The sequence below is a fragment of the Netta rufina genome (genome assembly GCF_964035555.1).
Source record: "Netta rufina genome assembly, chromosome: 3".
Taxonomy (NCBI): domain Eukaryota; kingdom Metazoa; phylum Chordata; class Aves; order Anseriformes; family Anatidae; genus Netta; species Netta rufina.
The window spans coordinates 11426215-11439296 of NC_140125.1; the positions used below are offsets into that span (position 1 = coordinate 11426215).

General features: G+C 41.2%; 1 long non-coding RNA gene across 3 annotated transcripts in view; it reads left to right on the forward strand.

Annotated features, from left to right (window-relative positions):
- LOC311207868 overlaps positions 1-13082 on the forward strand; it is a 265648-nt gene that overhangs the window by 179033 nt on the left and 73533 nt on the right. Inside the window, exons 6-7 of one of the 3 annotated variants that reach the window (XR_014618291.1) lie at positions 5965-6074; positions 7407-8637. The exons of the other annotated variants lie outside the window; for them this stretch is intronic. This is a non-coding gene — a long non-coding RNA (uncharacterized lncRNA). Of the gene's footprint in view, positions 1-5964; positions 6075-7406; positions 8638-13082 lie in introns of those variants that run through there. 3 annotated transcript variants of the gene reach the window in all.

Sequence of the window (13082 nt, forward strand, 5' to 3'; positions counted from 1 at the left end):
TGAGCATCCTTACCCGCTTTTGTCATGCTGTGGTGATAAATTTAGGGTGTTCTCTGCCCTGTGTAAGATCAGGAGTCCCCAAGGAGATGTCAGGTGTTGACCTAGGAGCCCTGATACAGAATTCAGGTGGCTCAATGAAGACACATGGAGCTGCAACCAAGGCTGTGTCCTGAGCAGGTGATAAACCAGTGAGCTTTGTTGGCACCAGCAGAGCTGTTGCCTTTATTCCAACACAAGGTGCCTAGTGGATGTGTGATCATTTTGTACTTCTGAACAGAAGCCTGAGTGAAGCGTTGAAGGTTTTGCAAGGTAAAGGTGTAGTTCTGGAACAGCGATCAGTGATGGAAAGCTAAAAAGGGATTTCTGGAGCAGTGTCAGACAAGTGAGAGATGTGGACTATGTGTTTTAAAGGTTCGGGGAAGCTGCTTTGATGAAAAGGCTCAGAGCTCAGAGGCTACACTCGTGCAGGAGAACAAACCCCATTGCACCACCACCCCTGGTTTGCTGTCCTCCTGTTCTGCTCTGTGACCTACTGAAGCATTTTCTGCTTGAATGCATCGTGAGACCTTGTGCAGGGCAGGGCAGGAAAGAGAAAGAGTATTAGCATAAGCCGAACAAAGTACTGCCACCCCCACGCCACCAGCAGACCATGCTGTAGGGTTTCTTATAGCGGGTTCTGGCCTTGGTACAGCAGTAGAGTTTCAGGGCCTGTAATCATTGCACGGGGAAAGTCTGCGCGGTGCCCATCCGTGCAGTGACTGGTTTACCCAGCACTATATACATCGCTTGTTCCCATAGGCATTGGATTGCCAATATTTTTTAAGCAGCTTACCAATTGTGTTTTTTTAATTAAAGCAAGGTGAAACAACTTCCCATGCTCCACTGATGTCTTGTTTCAGGGAAGGGGTTTATCTGAGGCAGACAAGAGTGTATTGAGTTCTCCACGGGCTTGTCAAGACAAATACTTGTCAATGCTCTAAATACTTTTGTGAATATTAGGGAATAATCTTGCAAGAGGGATAAGAGCACAAGTTCCAGCTGACCCCTTCCGCCCCTTTCCTCAGCCCACAAAACCTGGAGGGATTAGTTGCATTTTGAAACAGATGCCCCTATAATTAGGTAGGAAGAAACATGACTGACTGCTTGGAAAAGACACCTTTGGGTAACATATCAGCGGACCCACAGATCCATTACCGAGGTACAATCTGACAAAACAGCTTAAGGTCTCAACTCGCTGCTCCTCTTTCATGCCGGCAGTTTATATCAATGAAGATGCCTCGTAGTCCTTCAGCCTGCAAAGGTTCAGACATGGGAGGGCCTGTGAAAAAATTTACAACAGCCAAAGAGCCCGGTACTGAAATTTCTTTAATCTGATCAGACTTGTTCTTAACCCTGAGACATAAATATCCCGCACATTACACCTTTGATTTACTATTATGCATGTATCAGAGCAACAGTGGTCCTCTTGAATTATGCATTCTCTTAACAGAACATTAAACCTTATGGGGAGCTGGAGTGGCCCACCACATAACTATTATCCTGACAGAGGGGAGGGTGAGATCAAGAGTAATGCTCCCGAGCTACAGAAACCCAGAGTTTTTGTTGGATTGCTTGAATGAGCATTATAAATAGCACTTTGTTCCCGCTCGTTAATAAATAGTGTTTAGATGACTCACAAGAAACCTGATAGATAGCTCATCAAGAGAAGGAGGAGGGATTATTGTTTGACACACAAGAATAACAACATCCCCAAGTCCTGAAACTTGCCTCAAGTCTTAAAAGCAGGCAGCAGGACGGTTCCTGAGCTTCCGAGGAGAAAACATCCCTTTTAATAACTCGATAATCCATTTCTTATTGGTTCCTCAGATCAAGTTATGACCAAAAGTGTTACTACAGTACTACAGGAAATCAAGTTTGATTTTGTAATATCATCAGATGAGTACTTTGGAGTGCCATGGCTAAGATCAATAAGGAAGCAGTAACTACATTTGCTGTCATATGATGATATTGATGTAAAAACATAATGGTCAAAATTATAAAATCAATTTCATAATTTAATCAGAAATGTTTATTGATACTATTAAAGCTGAATTCAATAGCTCCTGGTATGCAGTTAATTTCTTACCTGTCAGAAAAATGTATTGAAATGTTCTTTCTTTTAAATGCTTGGAGTTAATTCACTGAAAAAAACAGCCGAGATCTGTGGCTGCAACAGACGGGGGGACACTTGTGAGATCGGGCGGTGGGTGGAACATCTGCAGCAGTTCGTACCAAAATGCTTCATGCTTTGCAGAGCCCTTGTGTTTATGTGTGCATACACACATGTGTAATGCAGTTTGGTAATGGCTGGGTGCCGGTAAGTGCAATATCAGGGCATGAAGCCCTGACACAGGGGAAGGCAGTGGAAGCTCTGCCATTGAATCCAGCTGAGCCGGACTGCCTGCTGGTAAGGGCTTGGAGATTTCCTTCTGCCTGCGCAACTGCGGGAGCACAGATGGGACGTGGAGGGTCCAGGCTGGGTTAGCTGCTCGTCCTGCGCATCCCTGGGTAGCTGCTCCTCTGCGGTAGGAACAGAGGACTGGGAATTGCAGTAACTTTTTTTTTTTAATTTTCATTTTCTTTTCATATAGCTAGTATAAGATTAGTACTCCTTCTGGGGCAGTGCAAAAAAATTACATTATGACTTCCTTACTGTGATTTAAATTTTATTTCCATTCCTTGAAGTGAGTGCACGTAGAGTGTTTGTGTCATGTATAGGACCAGATACAGGCATGCACAGATTCATCTCTCCTGCATTTTGCATTCCTCATGACTTGAAATCCGGTGGGAAGCAACTTTCAGTAGGTCAATAGCCAGCTCGCTCTGTGTCTCTGGGCTGACTGAAAAAGAAATGTGACTGCTGATCACACCTTCCTGTGGCTTTCAAGGCATGCTGCAGTGACGGAGGGCAGACTTTATGGCTGGGACAACTAAGTGTTGAGAACCAAGACTGTTTGTAGGAGGCAGTTTTTTGATGGATAAGATGTAGCTGTAGTTGCTCCAAGTCTACTTAGCTCTGCTACAAGGTTTCTGCAGTAGCTAACCTGCAGAAGTTTTTGTGAAAGTTCTTTTCCTTTGTGAAGTACCAGAGACCATTGGAAACCAACAATGAAATTTTCTACTGTCATTTTTTCTTTCATTGTATTTATCAGTACAGAATCATAGCATCTTTTCTCCTTCCCAGCCTAGACAATCATAGGAGCGAGCATAGGAAATCTACCTGTTTCAAGGTTTGTGGTGTAAGGTGTTTTTAATACGACAAGCAAGAAGATGGATGAGACATATTTCAAAGTGAAAGCAAAGTCACTAAATCACACAGACAGAGCAAGAGCCACCTTTCTCAAACATTTCCAGAAATTTCTCAACATCCTTGAAATGTGACCCTAAAATCTGAGATCAGAAAGAATTCTTTCCTCTTAAGAATTACACGGAGGATTTATATTAAACTTGGCAAGTGAGACCATTTCTTGAGAATGTAGGCTCGTCGTACAGAACCTGAGCTAATGGAGAAATACAAGAAATGCCAGAAAGTGCTTTTTACCTCTGACATCTGCCATAGCATGGGGTGGCCCATCCTCATAACACTCTTTTGGTTTTCGTGGAGGGAGTAGATTAAGCACAACCCTGGTTTTCATATGGCTATAGGAGAACCATGTGACCGTAGATTTTAGAGGTACACCGACCCAGAGATGTTTTAAGGTAGCAACAAGTGACCTACAAAAATCAGGAGATTTTGATACCTATTAAAATGGGATTGTCGTCTCAATGTGTAAGGCTTTTGTATGAGATTTAACGGAGGGAGTGCAGCCAATTAGTTAAAGATTAGAGCATGGTCTAAATGAGGCTAAGGTCTTTTCATCACTCTGGCTGCTTTTTGGAGTGCTGATTGCTTGTCTAAAGTTTAATTTTCCTTAGCATTACTACTAATAATGTGTAACTCGATGATCTTCTGTAACTGAATTTGGGAATGATCAATAACCACTGTACTATTTTAGGTTGGTGTGCGATCGAGAATTGGGAATGGCAAGATTTGTTTTCATAAAACAAGTAGCTGAGCCTTTGACATCTGATTTGCAGTGTTCTTCTGAATTACACATATTAGTATAGCAATTTGTATCCATTGTATATCTGAGAAACTGGGATATTTTCTGACCGATACAACCGATTAAGAAACAGACTCACCAGATTGTAGTGCATACAGTAGGAAGGAATGGAGCGTCTGTGCTGTGCCAGGGCTGGGGAAAAGTGGAGACTTTTTCTTGGAAATGTTCCGACGTTTTGGAGAAGCATTTAGAGAAGAAGCCACAGGAATGCCAGGATTAAGAGCCTGAATGCAGAACATAAGCTTAAGGAGATGGTGATGGATTACTTAATTCTTATATTAAGACCCCATGCTGTGTAGTATTTGATATAGGTTACCATCGTTTTAAAAAGATGCAGTCATAACTGAGAAAGGACAGAGAAGGGCTCTGAGATGCAACAAGGACCGAAAAGGATAGGAAGATTGAATACAAAATTTAGTTTTTAGTTTTTTAAAGGTAAATCCTGTGTGGCTCAAGTAACCTGTATAAAATTTTAAATCATATAGCCACACCTATGCATGTACCATGGTGTCATAAAGCCCATAATAAACATTTGGTTCTTGTCTGCCACGAAAGTGCAGTGCTGGTGCATTTTGCTGTGAAATGTGGTAGACTGAGGTTATGGAGATATTATCAGATCTTTCATCACCATGCATCCAGGCAAATAAAATGTGAAAATCAGTTTTCAAAGCTCAAACCTCTGAAATGTCACAATGGCTTCTGAATTTGAAAGCTTGAAATTGCAGCTCTTAGTGAAACGTCTTGTTAACATTTGTTAGATGGCAGCAAAAAGGCCACGTGGAGCAATTAGGAAGATTTTGTTTGTGTTTGTTTTCATCTTCTGTTAGTCTGTGACAAACTATGAAATTTGCCATTTTAACCATAAATGCACCATTAGGTCTGTCATCTCTTCCCGTGGATTATAGGGAATTCTGAATTCGGAGCAGCGCCCATCTAGATGACAATCCTTGGCCTAGCCCAGATGGTAGAATACGACCAAAGGAAAGTACATCCATGACTAAAAGCACGTGGTGAAAATCTGGGCAGTGAGAAATTGGGTAATGTCAGAGCATCATGCTCAATCTGCTGTGACACCAAGCAGGGCAGACTGGGTGATACAAACCTATTCCTACGGAGAACTCTTCTACTGATTAAAAATAAACAAAAAACCCCAAACAAATGATAAAAAAAAAAAAAAAAAAGCCAACAAAAACCTAATACCCCTAAGCAGGTAAATAGCACTGTTGTTAAATTAAACAGAGTGCTACTTTAGCATGGGGGAAAGTCAGCATATGTAAACATACAAAAGAATATTTAGTGTCACAATATGACTTGGGAGTGGTGCTAAAGCTTAATCAGCCATTTATTTACAAACATTCCCGGAGCTAAATTGATGGCCAAACCTAAAATAAATTGTGAGTTGAGCTGAGCTGAATCTGTGAATGCTTACGTGGATCACCTCTCTTCTCCTAAAAGCAGGAAACAATGAAGATGAGAATTTATCAGGGAAGTCCCGTAACTTTTTTGAAAGAGCTGAAAAAATTGCAAGAATGTTTTTGTAGGGTGTTCAGTTTCTGGAGCTGTAACATAAGAAGGTCTAGCAGAAGAAATGTTAATGTGAGATTAGTCTGACAGCTTTGATCCCAAAAGTGAAAAAAAAATTAATTCTGATTCAAAAGATTGTCTTCAATTTGGGGTTGACTTTTGAATATCTGAGGAAATTCACATACATTTAACACCTAGAAACTTGTAGTCTTTACCCGAATGGTGTAGGCTCTGTGGTAGTTGTTGGGAGAGAAGTGATCACTTCCATTGTGTGATTCATCTGTATTGTCTTTGTTAGTTACTTTAGGATGAGCTGAATCATATCCTGAAGATACCTGTCCCTCTGTTGGCTGGAGGCAGCCTTGATGACTGACCTAGACGGAGACTCCTAAGCTCCTGAGTGATGAAGTATGTCCTCCCTCAGTCACTGTGCAAGTCCATCTCTGATCCAACACGTCTGCTTTTAATAATCCAAAGCAAAAACCCTCCCCTCCTTGAATGCTCATATTAATTAGGTGTGAAAAATGACTTTTTGGATGAGTTCACTAGCACTTCAAGATTGTTTAACCATGTCTAAATGACCCAAGGCGGCATGCGAGCCGATACACACCGAGTAGGAAGAGGGCAGCAGAAGCACCGCTTTTTGAAGTAAGAATGGGAGGAAAATAATTCCTTTCCATTTGGTTTAGTACTTGCTTTTGTTCATCTCTTGAACTTGAAAATCTCATCAAACAAGCTGTCAGCACCTGCACGGTGAGCAGGGCCCTTTAGCAGAAAGGAAGCCATCGGTAGTGGGTCCTGCTTGTAAATGTAAGCATATCATGCAACCCATCTGCACCAGCAGGACTTCTCTTGGTGGTCGCTGAACGTGTGCATGGCTGTGAAAAGGCTTTTTCCTCTTTGCTTATATGAATGGGAGTAACTTAGCAGAAGGCAACTGTGTTGAGGTGCCCTAAACACCATCTGCATCCTTTACCTGGTCAGTGCAGAGAGCTCGCTAGCCTCAAAAAAACAATGCAAGTCTGCTACGTAAGGTACTGGACGGGGACCTGCCTAAATGGGAAACACCGGGTGCGGTGCTCAGGGAACTGGAAGCATTTTTCAGCAATAAGGAACAGTTCTGACCAAGGACAGGATGTCTAGAAAATGGTAAAAATAAAATAAAATAATAAAATAAAATAAAATAAAATAAAATAAAATAAAATAAAATAAAATAAAATAAAATAAAATAAAATAAAATAAAATAAAATAAAATAAAATAAAATAAAATAAATAAAATAATATACAGTACTGGAGGTGCTGGTGTGCACTCAGTATGCTGTTGGGTCCTACCAAAGGGTGGATTTAGTCCTGGTGCTTGATTCAGAGGAGTGGCACCAGCGTCATGGTGTGGAGAACCAGACAAGCAGCCCATGTGCCTGCCAGTACTTCAGTTACTGAAAATCTGTTTCACAAACACTTTGTAAACCTGTGACGGTGGAGCTGTTTTGGTGAAGTACTTCCAGGACATCAGTGCAGTGGATAATTATTGTTTACAAACCAAGTTAGTGACTGGCAGGAATAACAAAAAAGCTCATGCTTCTCTGCCTGGGGTTTCCTGTGCCTGAATAACATAAGTTATAGCAGATTTTAGCAAGATGGCCAAAATATTTTGCTTAACATGAAGTTTGCTGAGCTTTTCTAATTGGTGGGGGAGTCCTTAAGATGACATTATGTTTCTCTTGCTTGGCAATTTTACAGGGTTTTGTTGCTTAAAGGATGTTATGGTCTTCTGGCAATGCTGAGCTCCTCGCTGTGAACCTGCAAGATGCAGGTTATTTTGCTTTGACCTGGAATTTTAGATCTTGGGGATGAAAGTGACCCAAATGATTGGATCATCTAATGCACACCTCTGCCCAGAGTGGAACTGGTTCTGGTTTTCTGGATAGATTATTTAACTTGTTCTTACAAATCCCCAGTGCTGAAGGCTCGCCAATGTGCCATTCCTCCCTGGAGATCTACTTTAAGAGTCACCACTCTTAGGATCAGAAACCTGCTCCTGATATCCAACCTGAAGCTCTTATGCCTGTGGTTTATGCCCATAGCTTCTATTTTATCCCACCTGGAAATAGAAAACTGATTATGCCTTTTTTTCATTTGTTTTCCTTTCCTATAAACTCTTTGATTCACCAGGTGGTCTCACCTCCTTTTTCACTTGGGACTACTTGACTCCTCTTTCTCCCCAGTCAGAGTAACTCTGGGTTAGATGCTTTGTGTCAAGGGCATCCAGCTTTGTTCATCCTTGCCTCTCATGTAATGAAACACTGCTCCTCTCTCCCCGTCTGTGCAAACTTAGTATTCTCCAGGCAGCAAGCAGTACAAGAGCTGACTCTGCTTTGTGCTGGTAGGAAAATGCAGTCTGCTTCTAGAGGTCCAAAGAGAGATCAGGCAAGGTTTTTTTTTTTTTTTTTCTTCTAACAAGCTGCCTGCCTATGGGCAAGCTTTTGCCAAGATTGAAGTTCGAAGCTTGTGCTCATGAAAATGTGATCCTTTCTGAAAAAGAGGAAACTGCGATCTGGTGTTCTGGTTTTGTGCTCTTTTTCACTTCCTTTTGATTGGCAAGAAACGATTACACACTTTAATTACATCTGGCCTTTTTACAACATGACTAAGCTGTCCAACAGATGTCTGCTTCGGGTCCAAACAGCATGAACATATGACAAGGAGGCAAACAATAATCTGGGGGAGTTTCATCCCTCTTGTTTTTCGCACAGATTCGGTCACACTATGTCAAACGCCTTTGAAAGTCCTTTATTCTTTTGGAAAGTAACATGGCCAACAAGCAGCTTCTGAATCTGCTCTCCTCTTACGACTTGTGAACACTGAAGCCCTCTCTGTGAAGATATCCCCAGATCGCGTCTAATTGCCTCTCATAACCTGATGATGTGCACGGGGCTCGAAGCTTTATAGGCCACACTCCAGCAGAAATCCTTAAGGAGGGCTAGGAAATGGATACCATCAGGCCAAATTTGGAGGGCTGGAAATAATTTACCCATAACTCTTGATTTAATCTATCTGTCTGTTCAAATTCATCTCTCATCTAATCAATCTGAACAAGAGGACTGAAATTCTGGAAATAGTGTGTTTATTAGTATTTAAAAAAATAAATAATAAAAAAAAAAAGTTCTGGAAATATGTGTTTTAACAAGTTGTTGAGTTAGCAATTCTTTCTTACTCTACAGCCTGTCTCTGCCACACATACTGTAACTTTCATCTCCAGCCAGAAAACTTCAAAGTCCTTCTGAGGTCAAGGGCAGCGTGGCAACATGTATTAAATCAAGAGTTCCCAGATCAGCGTACGTTCTTGGATGTGGACATGGACTGCAATGCACGATGACATTGTAGAAACTATGCTAAGCTAGCCACTTGGAGAGATTAATGATTCAGTACCGTACCAGCCTGGAGAGCTGAGAGAGATTTTTTTTTTTTTTTTTTTGGTTTTAACTACTGTGATTTAAAGGGCAGAAGGCATGTACGTGCCTTCAGTATATTGTTCTGCAGCTTGCGTTATTAGATCTACTGATTGGTGAAAGTCATGTAATGCTGCTGCACAATCCAACCGGTAAGCAAAATCCTCGCTGAGCAGGGAAGGAAAACAGTCCTTTTCCAAATGCAGTTTATCAGAAACATAACGAAAACCTGGTTTGTAAGGTAAAACACCCATCATAATAATAGGAAGCTTGCAGCGATGCTCTGTAGCGGTTGGGTTTGCTCCCACTTGTAGTTTTTGTTCCACTCAGTATAATCTCATTTTCTGTTCATAACCGTCATGTTCTGTCTGTTCTGAGAACGACGTGCAAGCTAGTCCTTGCCTGATGTATTTCTGCTCAGAGTAACGCAGGGGCTTAACTTTATTAGGCAGCGATAATGGTTGTTGCTTTTTTTCCTACTGGGCTAGAAAGGAACATACTGAACTATTTACCTGTTTTGTTACAGAAACGAAACCAAAGCCTGGCAGGAGTTTGCATATTATCAGATGAACTAATACTCTGAAACTGTCTCCTTTGACCTTGAAAAGGTCGTGGTGATGGAAAAAAAAAAAAAGATTTTTTTTCAAAAATGAAGCTGCCCTTTAATCCATAAAATAATATGTGTATAGGACCCACTTTCATCCCTCCAAAATACCAGTACTTAAATAAGGTTTTATATAATCTTTTACCTCTACTGAACCTAGAGGGAGCCTATAGTAACTAAGGAGATGGGGCAGCTCAGCGTTTGGGTGCATTAAATCATTCCTTGGAGTTGCCCATCTGACTTTGGCACTCGACTGAGGCACACACAGCTCGGAGCGGTGTGTTCAGCAGAAAAAGCACACAGATGTGCAAGGTATGTGCGATACCTGGCTATCTGCTTTGTGTGTGCAACAACTTAATTCTGTCTAAAAATGCAGAAAGGGTAGGAAAGAAAAATCTACACACTGTTTACGTGAATTGCACGCATTTCCTAATTTTCCCACAAATACTATAAGGTGGTACACTATATTATACTATATATAATAATAATAATAATATATATATATATTATATATATATAATATATGTGTTTAATATTTGTCTTTAAAAGCTCTCCACTTCCAAATTGATTTAGGAACCTTGATTCTCAGGGTGAGATTAGCTAACTAAAGAGGGACTAATAAAATTAGTTCACAGGAAAGATAACTCAGGTTCAGTTTCAAATATCCCCTCTAATTGCACCAACCTGCCAGGTAACCCAGTTGGAATGTCGATTTCTCAGAAAATACTCCTCCGAATGAATCACCGCCGTCTTTGCTTCAGGCAGAACTTCGCTGTTCTTCAAGTTTCCCATCCAGCTCCTGGCCGGTCATAATTCGGTATGGGTGCCAATCCGTCATAATTACAGTGGGAATATGAAAACACAATTCAAATGAACTTAAATAATATTGCTGAACTCCGACTAAAGCGTGGTTTAGATTTTCAGCCCAGATTCAGGTAGTTTCTATTTTTGCCAAACAAATTACCTCATTGCTGAATAAAATGGCTATCTTGCTTCATCAGCATTGCTCTGTGAAAAAAAGAAATTAATCAGATTTCCTGCCATTCCATTAGCTATTTTTTTTTGTTTCATTTAATATTTCAGCTGCCTCCAGAATGGTTTTTCTAATACAAAAAGGGCTTAGTCAATTTTCAGGACTAACTACTTGCAAAATGTCAGTTTAATAAAGCAGGTTTATTGCTGGAACTTGGCACAGAAAGAGAAGCTGAAGCAATGTAAAAATGTATTTTGATGAACTTAAAAGAAGAAGAAGAAGAAGAAGAAGAAGAAGAAAGGCTGTGTGTCAGTCCTGGTTATTTCTGAATGCCCTTCATTTTTCTAAAAACCGAGTGAATTGAGGCTACTCAGCATTTTTTTTTAAATTATTATTATTTTTTGGTGTTTGCACTCTTCAGATACAGAAATCAGGAGGAAAACTGGAATGCACAAAGTGACAGACTGTGCAGTCAGTCCTCATCCAGCCCATGGAAACGTTCAGGTCTCCAGAGCAGCTTCTAATCACAGGACGCTAAAAGGCCAGTACCACCACTGTCAGCAGAAACGTTCTGGTTTGGCAGCTTTGTAGCATTATACAGCTCAGCTTTAAACTTACATGGTTTAAATCCATCCACTGATCAAAGGTTTGGATATAAAGTTTGACATGGAGTTTTCTCACATGGCTCGTGTTCATAGATAGGGAGAGGGCAACATTTATTGTTGAGTCAGTTTATTTGCACAGTTGGAAAAAATCGAGTTTCAAAACAAAACTTTATACAAAAGATACAAAAAAGTTTAAATCTCTTAAATTTCTCATTCTGAAATAAAGGTTCAAGTCCAAATTCATTAAATATTAAAAAAGAAAGCAAATAGAATCAAAACAAGAAACTCCCTTTGAAAATCAGACATGGAGAGGAACGCTGACCTTTCAATTAGCCCACTCAACTGATTTTGCTGTTTTATTTTATGGAGAAAGCCCACTGAATTTAGGTCAGCTCCCAACAAAATTTCTTTCCTTCTGTTTGCAGACTGTGACCCTAAAGGGACCCATCAGGCCTCCGGTGGCCAGCAGTGCCTGTGCTAGGAGCCCTGTTAGGGCAGATGCCAAGGCAAGGGACAGGCAGCTCTTTTTGTTGAGAAGAGGTCCTCTTCGCCTCTCTGTAGCCAATCTCCTACGGTGAGAGTGAATGCTTAACTTTCCCAAACACCCTTGGGACTTGTGAGCCTAAGTCTCTTCGTCTCCAGCTTCTTTTAAGCTTCTAAATGAAGGAAATGGGGATGGAGAATTCAGTTTTGCGTGCGTGTTGGTTTGGCGTGAAAAACCCTCTCACCTGCCATTCATCAGAAATAGTCACCAGCTGCTCCCAGGCTAACGTTACAGTGTCAATGGGAGGTCTTTAGCATGAGAGGGAGAAAAAGGTCTTTGCCAAGATGTTAAAAAATGGAGTACAGTGAAACTGGAAACTTCCCTTGATAGTGAGCACATTATCTAAGCATCTTATTACAAATTACTGAGAGCACTTTTAGCGATTTTTTTTTTAACGTCTTAAGGGGATTTAACTAATTAGGCACAAAGTCTTATGCTCGGGATTTATTCAATCATATTTTTTCACTTAAGGTATGGCGAGTCATCTGTTTTTTTCATGTTCTGGTGGTCATTTGTGGACGAGGCAGACTGAGCTGGGAGGAACCCAGCTGCAGTTACTAATAATGCTCAGCGGTGCTGACTCCCCACACGGGCTGTGCACGAACTCCTGTTGGAGTCAGCAGAAGACCTGCGTCCTTGCTAGTGAGCAGATTTGGCCTTGCTGCTCAGATTCACACCATCACATTGCATCCTGTATGGCTATAAGATTAGATTTAGTCAATGCATTTAAAAAAGCTGTGCTTTCAGTATGTGCTTTGAGTATGCAAGGGCAGCAAAGCTGGGTCATAAATGGAGAAGCGCCTCCTCTTGCTTGGAGAACAGGAACTCCCCACCTGCCTGATGGTCCTAAAAAGCTGCAGCTTGCAGTGGAGGAAAAACAACAGTTCGAGGACCTCGATAGGCAGCAGGGAGATGCCTTTACAGAACAGCCCAGAGTACCAACATTCAGGATCTTCGCTTAGGTGCTCGAAGCAGGTAGCACAGGGAGTCCTCTTTGAGGTTGGATTGCTATGATGCTGTAAAATACATCTCCTCTCTTACCTTGTATTACAATATCCACAGAAACAGTGTCTGGCCCTGGACTGCTGCATGCGGGAGTCCACAAGTATCCTTAGACCATAAATGACCTGTCACTAGGAAAAGGAAACCTATTGTCCGTGGATTTTGGTACCATTTTAAAAGCATAGAGCTCTGGGGATAGATGCAAAACCACTGTTAATCCGACGGGGCCTGCCGTTTTC